This window comes from Rattus norvegicus, chromosome 9 (assembly GCF_021556685.1).
Source record: "Rattus norvegicus strain SHRSP/BbbUtx chromosome 9, alternate assembly SHRSP_T2T, whole genome shotgun sequence".
Taxonomy (NCBI): domain Eukaryota; kingdom Metazoa; phylum Chordata; class Mammalia; order Rodentia; family Muridae; genus Rattus; species Rattus norvegicus.
Window position 1 is genome coordinate 125,897,679 of NC_141542.1, and position 12,794 is coordinate 125,910,472.

General features: G+C 45.1%; 1 long non-coding RNA gene across 1 annotated transcript in view; it reads right to left on the bottom strand.

Moving 5' to 3' along the window:
* LOC148003905 (uncharacterized) overlaps positions 1–11,433 on the bottom strand; it is a 29,315-nt gene extending 17,882 nt beyond the window's left edge. Inside the window, exon 1 of the long non-coding RNA XR_015629904.1 lies at positions 11,272–11,433. This is a non-coding gene — a long non-coding RNA (uncharacterized LOC148003905). The remainder of the gene's footprint in view (positions 1–11,271) is intronic.
* Positions 11,434–12,794: the final 1,361 nt, after the last annotated feature.

Consider the following 12,794-nt stretch of genomic DNA (forward strand, 5'->3'; position numbering starts at 1 on the left):
AACCTTCCTGTTGTAGCTGAGGAAGACTCTGGACTATGGACCCTTTTGTTTCCTTGTCGAAGTGCTAGGATTAGAGGCAGGTACCAGCGCCTCTTCATGTGAGGCGAACACTACTGACTGAACCATAGCCCCAGCTCCTGTGATATCTCTCACGGCATAAAGGAAATCACAGTCTGGAGAGAAGTGGCTCGGGAAAACAGGACCAGTCGAGGTTCATCTCTCTCTGGTGAGAACAGAGCGGCCTGGGAGACGTCGGCTTTTTATTGGCTGTAGTACAAACTAGAGTTCATGTGGGGGTCAGATCGACGAACCGATAAACTTAAAAAGATAACATTAAAATTGAGCTCCATTCAGAAAGTCTTTGACCCGAGTGACAACATCCTAGAGACATACCTTGCTGCGCACTTTAGGCAGATTATACGGAGAGAAAGAGGGAAGTGGTAGAAAACAAAGGCAGATGATGGGATCCTTCGCCCCGCCCCTCTGGTCAGGTGGTCAGCCATGTTCCCTCGGAGTTGTGGCTTCTCTGTTCCTCTCATTAGCCTTTGGTTCTTATCTAGTTCTATGAGAGTTTTGGGTTAGTTTCTGCTGGTGCCAACCTTGTACTATTTCTTCCAGGGACACAGGACAGGGCCTTGGAACAAACAAACTTTTACGATGGCATCTGTGTTAAGCTACTAACAGCACGTATGTATTCCATTTGGGATATGGAGTATACATGTGTTGTTATAATGCAGAATGTGAAAGTGGATTTATCTTGGACACAACATTCTGTGGTAGTTTTAATTTTCTCTTTGCGTTTATTTGCTTTACCTTACCTGTTATGTATGTGTACTACATGTGTGCCTGGTACCGGAAGAGGTCAGAAAAATATGTTACAGATGGCTAGGAATCATATACATGCTAAGAATAAAACAACAAACAGACCCTCTGTAAGAATAACAAGTGATCTATCTATCCAGCCCCAACCTTGTGCTTGAAACTGATTTTAGATACACAGAAGTTGCAAACTAGTTGGTTGGTTTCTGTATAGAACCCAGCGCCTCACTGTGATAACCATTGCATATAATCAAAACCAGACTTGAGATCTGTACCATACTTTTTTTATACACCTAGACATCACTTCCTGCTGTCTCCCCCAGTTCACCTGCTGAAACCCATCTTCCCTCATTCACATTAAGTAGTGAGGACTTTAAGAGTTGGCTGATAAGGTTTGGGAAGAACTTGCAGGAATGCAACCAGAGGAAATAAGAGGCACTGGCTGTGAGGGACATACCCTCACCAGACACTAACTTACTGATTTCTGTTGATTGTGAATTTGTTACAGCAGCTCAGATGGGTGAAGATGGTTTATCTAGGGAAGAGGGCTCGTCAGTAACTCCAGAAAGCCTCAACATATACAACTCCAGCTTGGCCACAGGGGTTCTAGAGTTTCTTTTAAAGAGCAGCCACCCTGCCCTGTGGAAGCAAGGTAGTAGTTCCTTTTCCATGACCCTTGGCCACACCCTCTTCTGTGCCCTGCAGTGACTTTCCCTTCAAAATGTCTGAGCTGCAAGTAAGCACGAGAGGCAGCTGTTCCGATTGGCCCAGCTCTGCTATCTGAGTTTTGCCTTGTGTAGGAAATAGACTGCCTACGTTTCTGTTGGGTTCTCAGTTTATAAAAATATTGACTTAATTGATCCTTTTTGATCAACTCAGGAAATTAGGCTCCATCCTGTAGCTGCTATTCTATGAGAGAATACTCTACCTTGCAAAGTTGGAAGGTTCCTATTCTGGTGGTAACTGATTTTATAACCTCTTTTATGATTTCTACTCTCCAAATTTGCTTTTATGTTTATAATAAGATGGCAAACTTATAGGCATGCCAAAGATTGATTTCCAAATAAATTGATGATTATTATCAGTGACTGATTCACTTCCATTCATTTTTATTTTATGTGTCTTAGTGTTCTGTTGCTGTGAAGAGGCACCATGACCAAGCCGAGTATTTTAAAAGAAAGCATTTATTTCATTGGGAGTTTGCTTATAGTTTCAGAGGGTTAGTCCATGGTCAACATGGTAAAGAGCATAGCAAGGTGCTGGCAGGCGTGGTGCTAGAGCGGTAGCTGAGAGCTACATCTTAATCCGTAGGGAGGGAGGCCCTGGGCCCAGCGTGGGCTTTTAAAGTCTCAAAGCGACACACCTTCTCCAACAAGGCCACACCTTTTGATCTTTTCCAAACAGTCTACCAACTGATGACTGAGCCTATAGGAGCCATTCTCATTCAAACCTCCACAATGTGCATGTATGTCTGAGTGTACACTACGTGCGTGCAAGTGTCTTCAGAGGCTACAAGATGGTGTTGGATCCCTTGCTACTGGAGTTACGGATGATTTTTGTCTCCTCCCATGGGTCCCCTAGAAGAGGAAGAGCTTGCCAGCTCTTGTATACATATCAAATAAGCCTCATATGCCCAGAGTTATATAAAAACTTCACAGGCAAAGAAATGCCACGAGCCGAAAAAGTTTAAGAAGTCATGATACGAACTACTGATTTTTATATGTTTATTTTATACTCTGTAACCTTACTGAATTTATCAATTCTATGAGTGGTTGTTTTTATTTTATTATTTTGGAGTTTTGTTTTGTTTGTTTTGAGGAAGGCAGGCTGAGGAAGCCCTGAATGAAAAGAGAAGGTGAAGATTTGAGTGAATGTATATTGTAGCCACAGGCAAGACCTTGTCAAGGACCTCAGCTCCATGGGAATGGACAAACTTCCCTCTACCCCACTACCCGAGTGGAGCTCCAAGGGATGGTAAAACCTTCCTCTACTCTGAGTGCAAATGTTGGCAGTGTGTGAGAGTGTTACGTTTGCCAATGAGTGAACCAACCACAGCTTTCTCCTCTGAAGACTAGCTCACCCCTCCTCTGTGCTGTACCTGTAGCTGGTTCATTGATTTTTCTGTACATGTGTCGGTGTGTCTGTACTTTCTTCATTTCCAATGCTCCCAAACAGGTTTCCAGGACCCAAACCACACAAGTCACAAATGGGGATGGCTTTAGATTTTCCTCTTCAAAAAAAAAAAAAGAAATCGTGTTGTCTACAAACAGGATTATTTAGCCACTTCTTTCCTATGTGGATAGTCTTTCCATCATAATTCACTGACTATACCTTTAGATCCGTCTTAGGAAGCCCCTCCCCCGTCCTACCTGGCAGTGGTGCCTTGTGATTGAGGCCTTGCTTGCCTGCAGGAGCCTCGTGAAGAACTCAAGTGAGCAGGATGGGTTTCCAGTTGACTTGGTCCTGCGGAAGTCAGCGTGTAAGGTTCTACAGATTTTGCCTGGTGTCTAAGGGAGCTGATGAATGAGTCCCTGACTGGAGCCCAGGGAGTACGCAGATAATGTGCTCTCGACAGGAAGAATGTGGAGGGAAAGAGATATGTCCTTGCATTTCATGGAGATTACATGGTGGTGATTTAGTAGGTGATACTTGTGGAAACAGGGCAACACATGACAAAGATTCCAGATTAATTGGAAACTCAAAGGAAAAGGTTTAAAAACTCTGTGGAACGCCGAAGTGCTGCACCATGTCCATAGGTCCTTCAGCTACAAGGGGAATCACCATCGCTCTGGACAGTCTACCTTGACCTTGGCTGTACCTACTGATGAAGGATGTGTGTAGTAGGAAATACAATTTTTTCCTGACAGATCCAGGAAAGACAAAGAGAGTCAATGTAAATAAAAAGCATGTAACGTCTGTGATGAGGGAGCAGGGAGGGTGGAGGCTTTGTCTCGTCTCTGAGGCAGATGGGAAGGGAGTGTCCCGTGAAAGGCGAGAGCAAGGCTGGCTGCTGACTTAGATTAATGGCACCCCAACACCCCGAGAGAACTCGCAGATGTGGTCACAGCACATAGAACTCAGAGAGAAGACGGAGAAGAGTAAATGAGTCCCAGATTTTCCAGCCCAACGTGCAGGTCTGTGCACTGGCGAAGTCCAGTGACGGACTTGAACGGAAGATGAAAGGGAATTCCTGCGTGCTTGTTCAAGATCTTGGTGAAGGTCCGGCATTATCACAAATTCCCTAAATCTGAGCTCATTTTGTAACAGATCCCTGGTGGAACAGGCAAATGCCACGGTCATTTATCTGGTAACATCCTTTGTGTATGCAGCAACAGAATCCTTCCTATTCTAGTATTTACCCCATGAGCCCAGTTTTAAAGGCACAGGGGAAGTAAAACTATCATAACAGAGCAAACCGTAGACACACACACACATACTCACACACACACACTCACACACTCACACACTCACACACACACACACACACACACACACACACACACACAGCTATTATACTACAGAAAATAAATAGCAGTTGTTAGCTCCCAGCCAATGTCAATCACCCACTTAAGGATCTGGCTGATACTTAGGCTCAATTGTCGTGCACTGTGGACCAGCAGGGGAAAGAAACCAGAACCTGGGGATTTCTTACAGCCGAAGGTAGTGGGAAGAGAGGAAAATCCCCCCCCCCCAAAAAAAAATGGATCGCGGAAAAGTAACTGCAGAATCTCTGGACCATTTAGACAGGGGTGGAAAGCTTAGCATTAATACTTTCTTACTACTGGGCCACTGAACATATGAACATGCTGTGTCATGACTCAAAGAGAGTTAACCTTTTGAGTCATCTTAGCAATCTTTGAGCCCCGAGACAGGTCTCTCTATGTAGCCCTGGTAGTCCTGGAACTCTATGTTGACCCAGGGTAACCTTGAACTCACAGAGATCCACTGGCCGCTGCTCCCCAGTGCCCCAGGGCTTCAGGTGCCTACGTGCCCAGCTAAGCCCGGAGTCCTACCGAAGGTCCCTGTACTACGGCAACAATTGTTGGGTAGAAACACAATGGGAATCACTAAGCTCTGAAATAGCGACGTCTCTAAAAAGTAAAGAAAAACAAGTGATGCTAGTCTTGATAACATTCTACTGAACACAATATATCCAAAGTACTAGTATAATAGTCAATATGAAATGAAAATACTTTACGTTCCTTTTCCCCCCTGCTCAATACTATGTCTTTGAAACCCCTGACCTAGGATGGGGATCAGGGAGGAGTTAACACTCAACGTCTGTTTACAGAGGTGTTTGGGTAATTGCTGTATGCCATTGCTGATGCTCATTGAAAGGTGTGTGTGTGTGTTCTTTTTTTTTTTTTTTTTTTTTTGGTTCTTTTTTTCGGAGCTGGGGACCGAACCCAGGGCCTTGCGCTTCCTAGGCAAGTGCTCTACCACTGAGCTAAATCCCCAACCCCAAATGTGTAGCCCAGGCTGGCCTGGAACTCGTGATCCTCCTGCCTCTGCCTCCTTCAGCAAATCCTACCGGCGTGCGCCACCACAACCGGCGTGTGTTCTTTTAATAAAGTTCAGTCCTTGTTGTTTTACAGTTGTTACTCCATAGTAAAGCAGAAGCGACTTTGTCCGGCGGCTGAAACTCAAAGAACTGCTGACACACATTCCTGTTCCTGAGTTATAAAATACCTGTGGCCCACAAAAAGCCCTTGAGGGGTTGTCAAGTCTAAGGAACAGGAAGAACTCTGCCTGGTCACATACTAGGAATCTGACCCTCAGAAAAATGTCTGGGGCCAGGCGGAAACACAAGGATGAACTGGGTGGCCCCAAATTCCCCCAGCTCACTCTTCAGGGCAGAGGACAAACAGGTGTGTGACGGAGGGAACACATAAGACATCTCATTGTCTCCGCTAAATCAACATGGATGCTATGGTATAAAGCTCCAATCTTGTTTCATCTTGTTGCTCAGGCACACGCAACCCTCGACACCCTACCCAACCCCCGGCCTCTCATCTGCAGTTCTCCTTCAGTTTGACGCTGCCAAAACAGGAAAAATGTGAGCAAATCCTGCCAGGATCTGAGTTCAGAGGTAGACAAAGGAGAGTGACATAATTAGGGAGTCCGGCACCGCAAAGCTGCAACTCCTCTGCTCACTCCTGCCCAGCTGTCCCTTACACACTCCCAGGGTTGTTTTAATCAGGGAAGGAAGCAACAACAAAACCCACCCCTCTGCACAGACTGATCCTTGACTGGCTTCCCCCTCTCCTCTTTCTTTGCATACATGCCGTGCTGGAGATGACACACTCCACGCTGAGCCACATTCCTTTCTCCAACTTTGGTGTAACTATACTACTACCGCTCCTTTCTGTAAGGGCTGGGAGAAGGGCTGCCAGATACAACACGAGATGGCTTGTTAAATTTCAATGGAGTAACAACAGGGACATTCTTACAAAAAAAGTATTCATTGTTCATTCCAAATTCAAGTTCTGCTGCAGATCTATCGTTTCCTGGCAACCCGTGGTGGGGAGGGTCCAGCCCAGATTCCCCTGAAGAATAAGCCTGAGCCTCCTGTGGCCCTGTTATTAGTGAGATTCAGTTTGTGTGTATGTATATGTGGTATGTGTGTATGTGTACGTATGGTGTATGTTTAATATGTGTGTGTATGGTGTATGTGTAATATGTGTATATGGTATGTGTGTATGTGGCATGCGTTTTGTGGTATGTATGATATGTGTATGTACAAGTACATGTGTGTGTGGTATGTTCATGAATGTATATGTAGTATATGTGTGTTTATATGGCATGTGTTTTGTGGTATATGTAAATATGTATGTGTGGTATATGTGTGTATGGCATGTATTTTGGGGTGTGTGATATGTGTCTGTGGTATGTGTATATGTGTGTGGTCTCTGTGTGTATGCAACGTGTTTATGTGTGTGTATATGTAAAGCTATGTGTACCTGGTGACTTCCTCTCTTCTTTGTCTTTACCACACTCCACACTGCTCCCAGTCTTCTCCCCCTCTCAAGTCTTGGAAAGAGATTTGGTGTCTTATTTTCAAATTCAGTTTTGGGTGTTATTGGCTACATTTTTGTCCCTTGGAATAGTTTCTAGTCAAAAGCACTTTTCTTTGGCTGTACTGTTCAGTGACTGTTGACTGATTTCTACAAGGACAGATCCATGGGGACATATGCAACCTGGGACAATGCCTGATGCTTTGGAGATGTCCTCCCGCTTTGCTGCCTCGGGGGCCCACACTGATGTGTCATGAGTGGCCAACTGAGGCCATGTTTTGTCCATGCAGCCGCTGAAGGCCATGAGTGGGTTGGTCTCCTGATATGACCGGGGTTGATGTCTGTCACCCGTGTTACCACTGAAGCCCATGTGGATGGCTATCTGTGGTCTGGGCTTCTGCCTGAAGCTCAGTGGCACAAGTGTGGGAGAGCTGACTCTGCCCCTCTCCAGCCACCACATGGTCCTCCTCAGTTAATGGCTTCTGATGGATGCAAGCAAAGAAAGACTGTCTTCCTTTGGGGGACTGGCCCCTAGGAATTTGACCATGCTCCAGTGAGTGTAATGGACTTTGTTTTCTTTCTTTTTTTTCTTTTTGTACATGTGTGGGTGGAGTTGGTCACAGCAGAAGGAGACAGACATGGGAAGACTGAGAGGTGAGTGCAATCGCGACATGAGCTTCTTAAATTAAAAATGAAAAGTTAACCATACAGGCAGAATCAGCATATAGGCTCCACTCTGGCTGATCACTCTGCCACCTGTGTACTCCGGGTGTCCAAACGTAGTGAGTTAAACCCCTGGTGCCTCACTAAAAGAAAGATGCTTGTACCGTGAGGACCACAGAAGATAGCATTGGAACAGCGCTATCTGAGAACAAACAGGCATTTCACACCTTCCAAGTGCCTCTCCTCTCTGAGTGACATTATCTGTTAAGAGGTCGTAACTAACCAACCCATGTGTCAGTTACTTTTCTCATTCCTGAGGCAAGATACCAGACAGAATCAACTTAAGGGAAGAAATTTTACTTGGGCTCATGGTTTCAAGGGGTGGGGAAAGCATTGCAGAGGTGCTCAGTGGTCAGGGGAAAGTATACACAGTGGCTCCAAGACAGCCAGACAGGAAGCAGACCTAGAACTAACTTTGAAGTGGGTGTAAACTTCAAAGGGTTCCTAGTGGAAAAGTCACCACATACCAAAGGTTCCACAACCCCCAAAGGCAGCAGCTCCCTCTGGGAACCAGACATTTAAGTAAAGAAGACTCTGAGAGAACAGACACATTCTTGGGGAGAGAAATATACATTGTTTACAAGAATGGGCATTTGAAAAAAAACCCACAGATAGATCGATTGATCTATCTATCTATCTATCTATCTATCTATCTATCTATCTATCTATCTATCTATCTGTGAGGGGAGAGAAAGCATCCCTTTGGATGCAATCGCTTTTCTAGGTAACTCAGAAATGTGAGTCTCAGAAGTGTGAAGGCACCCAAGCTACTGAGCGACAGGTCTGTTCCAGCCATTTTCCCACTGTATTCTTTTCGTTCTACCCTCAATATTATTACACTACTGTGCAACCGGGGACAATTTTATCTGAAGCTCTAAAACACAGCACTTGTTTATAGTGTGTACAGCACTTTTATGTATCGAAGGCTTGTGTTCATGTCCATCCAGAATACCTGAGAGAAAGTCTGTACAGGAGGGGAGGTTTATTCTACCTCCTTACTCCAGTCACTGGGTTCCATTACCTTTGGGTCTTTGAGCGATGAGTCGGAGCAGCATGGCACAGAACGTGAGGTGGAACCGCGTGGCTCACCTCGTGATGGACGGGAAGCAAAGAGAGACATGCCCACACTGGCAGGCTTCCTTCCTCTGTTCCATTCAGACCTCCTGTCTGTGACAATGCTATTTCTATTCAGAGTAGGACTTCCCTCCTCAATTACATCCCAGTCAGCCTTGGTAACGCCCACACAGACACACCCAGAAATGTGCTTCCCTAAGCTCCCAGGCATCATTCAGCCCATCCAAGTTAATATATAAGATTTACCGTGACTGTTCCGCTTCAGTTGTCTGGCCCCAACACCAGAACTTTCCTGCCTGGTTTGTTTGTTCCAGTCTGTTTGGGCTTGTTTGTGTTTTTGAGACAGGGACACATGTAGCACAGATGAATCTAGAACTTAATATGTAGGTGAGGATGACCTTGAATTTCTGTCCTTAAGTCGCCCCTTCCACCCCCAAGTGCTAGGCTATCAAGATTAATGAATTAATGCTCAATATGGCTGAAAACTTTAAACCACGGGGTTAGGAGAGGAGTTTATGGCAGCACCTGGGACGAATCCTGCTTTAAACAACAGAGGTTCTCATGATTTCCCAGGGCTTTATCATGGTGGTAGGTCTTCTGTCTGGACAGTGGCATGTGTAGAGCATGAACAGTTTTTAAAAACCTCAGGAGGTAAGTGTAACCAGGCTGGTCTACCTCAAGTCCCACACTTCCACTACATTTTAGTAAAAACAGATCGGAAGCTTGTAGAAGTTAGGTCTGGTTCTTCCTCCCAATCCCATGCTCCTAGAAATAAGACTCAGATTCAAAATATATTTATTTACAAATACCTTGGCCATAAAGCTAGGTTCTTCTCTGACTAGATCATAACAGAGTGCACCATACTTGTATTAGTCCTGATCATCCGGAGTGGCTTTGTGATCACCACTGTCTTTCTCCTGATTAACCCCTTCTATTGCTTTATCAAGGTCTAACCTAAAGGTAACTTTCAGCACTGGATGGTTCTAGTCACTGACTGTTAAGACACTGGCTTCAAGGACAGGAGGTGTGAGCTAAGGAGTGATGGCTCAGTAGTTAAGAGCACTTCTTACCCTTCTAGAGGACCCGTGCTCGACCCCCAGCCTCACAAGCATCTGTAATTCCAGTTCTAATGCCCTATTCTTGTCAACCTGGGCAACAGCCATGCACATGGTGCACAGATGGCAACACACTCATAGACATAAAATAAACCCAACAGGAGATGGAAGTCTTTCTTACACAATGTTAAGAGAACCCAGTGTGACGCTTGTCATTTACACAATGTTAAGGGAACCCAGTGTGACGCTTGTCAACTTGACAGGATCTAGAATTGACTAGGAGGCAAGCCTGTGGGTATGCTTGTGCAGGATTAGTGTGAGTAGGTTAAACTCTGCAGACATTGTTGTGGGATCATGCAAATTAAGTACATTAAGGCAGGAAGGCTCCATTCTGGAATTTGGTCAGCACTAGTCATTGGTCAGAGGTCTTGGATTGAATAAAAAGTAAAAAGGAGAAACCGGGCTGGGGACACGGCTTCAATGGTAAGGGAAGTTGTCTTGCAAGCCTGCCAACCTGGTTGCCGGATGTAGCAGTTTGCCCCTGTAATTTCAACACAGCTATGGCAAGTTTGGAAACTGATATAGGAGAATTGGCCGGAAGCTCACAATAGCAGGAACAACAAAAATCCTTTGCCTCCTAAATGCCGAGACCACAGGCATTCAGCATGTATCTGAGTCAGCTCAGAAGAAAACAAGATTTTAATGAAATGGAAGAGCTGGGGAGATAACTCATTGGTAGAGGACTTGCCTCCCGAATTGGGGTTGCTAGAACCCGTGTGAAAAATCAAAGTCACAAAGGAAGACACTCAAGGTTCATTTCTGGCCTCTGTACTTTTGTACACACATTGTATGTATACAATACACATACACGCATGCATGTATACATGCACACGCATGCACACACACACATATTGGATGCATTGCATACGTTGGAAAAAAATAAAAGATGAAAACGTCAGAAACCATTAAAACAAAAAGAGCAAGTTTCATGAAGATTTGTCTTAAAGGTATACATAGATGATAAATTAATTGATAGGTGACCGTAAAGATAACGGATAGATAGACATATGGTAAGCAGGTAGGTAGATAGATGGATGGATGGATGGATAAATAGGTGGATGGATGAAGGATGGACAGGTGGACAGACAGACAGATGGTAGGTAGAGAATATTGGTTCTTACATAAGCAAACTGTGCTCCTTACAGTGGTAGGTTTCCCAAAAGTGTGCAAAGATTGTTTGCATTGAGAGTCTCACACTTTTTATTTTTAAATGTTCTTTGAGCAGCTGCTCTGTACTGGCAAGTGTTCTGGAGATTTCAATGGAAGGAAGGGTTAGCAGACAGATAAAAAGCCAGACGATAAAGGCAACTGAAATGGCCCAGCCAGTAAAGTCATCTGCCCCAGCCTGAAAACCCGAGTTTGATTCCCCGGACCCATGTGGTGGAAGGAGAGAGTGAACTCCTCTGTCTGACCTCCAGACGTACAACATGGCAAGCACATGATCCCTCCCGTCCCCGCCCCCCAAACTAAATAATAATGTAATTTAAAAAGCAACAAACAATACTCCTTAGGTCTCCCTCTTTTACCTGATGCACTCAGACAGTCCAGACAGATGCAGCTCCAGGAACTCCAGCAGTCCCCGCTATGTGGGGGGTCGAGGGGGGCTGTGGGGGGGCCGTGGGGGAGGTGGCAGACTGTTGTCTCTTGACTCAGCTCCTGCCTCCAGTTCGTTCAGCCCACCCCTTCCTGTTCAGTCCGTTCAGCCCACCCCTTCCTGTTCAGTCCGTTCAGCCCACCCCTTCCTGTTCAGTCCGTTCAGCCCACCCCTTCCTGTTCAGCCCGTTCAGCCCACCCCTTCCTGTTCCTGTTGTTACCATCACCCACCAACATTCTTGAAATAACTTTCTATTTTGGTTTTGGTTTTGAGTCCTCTGGTAAGGTATAGATCCTACAAAATACCATGAATTTCCGTTAAAGGGCACAAGTGTAAAAAAACACAGAATGCTAGAGCTGGAAGAAATCCTGGATAGCATCTTCACAATTCCCTTATTTTCAGATGAAGAAATTGAGGTTCATGAAGGCTAAAGGTTTTGCTCAAGTCCACTCCCAAACACCCCCCCCCACACACACACACACATACACCTTTTTTTTTTTTTTCATTAATACCCGAGTCTCCAAAAACTTTTTGCTGTCTTCCTATGAGGGCAGTTTAAAACAAATCTGCCCAAGCAGGATGTGGTGATGATTGACTGATGCACCTCGCCTGCACCTTCTAGCGCCCTGGGGATTGAGGAGGGAGGATCATGATTTGAGGATACCTAGCCACACAGCAAGACTGTCTCATTGGAATAAAGGGGGAATGGGTTGGGGTAGAAAATAGGGGAGCAGAGCCCATTCAAAGAGTCCTCTTTCACATCCATTTCTTGTGAACGCATAGGAAGAGTCAGAATTTATAAAAGAACCTCTAAAACAACTACAACAAACCAAAATAAACAAAACAGGCATTGTGGCACACGCCTTTAATCCCAGCACTCAGGAGGCAAAAGAAGGCAGATCTCTGAGGACAACCAGGGCTTCTCTCAAGAAACAAACAAACAAACAAACAAAACTGTTCATCTCTGGATGCCTTCACAAGGCTGTGATTCTACAAACATGGCTGCCCTTCTAGCCAGTGGTTGGTCAAACTATGATGCTATTATGAGAACAGCCAGGCTTTAGAATGACCACTCAGAGCAGTCCATAATAGCATCAAAGGTCTTCATCTGTTTCTATGGCTGTCCCTGAGTATCACAAACTAGAAGACTTATAAAGAAAATGTTCAAGGTCCTAGACGGTCATGAACACATGCCAGTGTCTTCCCACCTACACAGTGAGGACCTTCTAGCTGAGCCAGGACATACAGCAAGAGAGAGCTTGCTTTTCTAACAAAGCATCTCCTACAATAACTCATAAAACCACCGACTCAGGAATGGGTTAATCTACCTACCTATGCCTCTACCATGTCTCAGGTCCGACCACCGGTCCTACCTGGTACATATATTCAAACCATAGAAGATGCTGTCCCCGAATCAAGACTTTATTTGTAAAATTGCTCAAAGCCTGAGTAAGC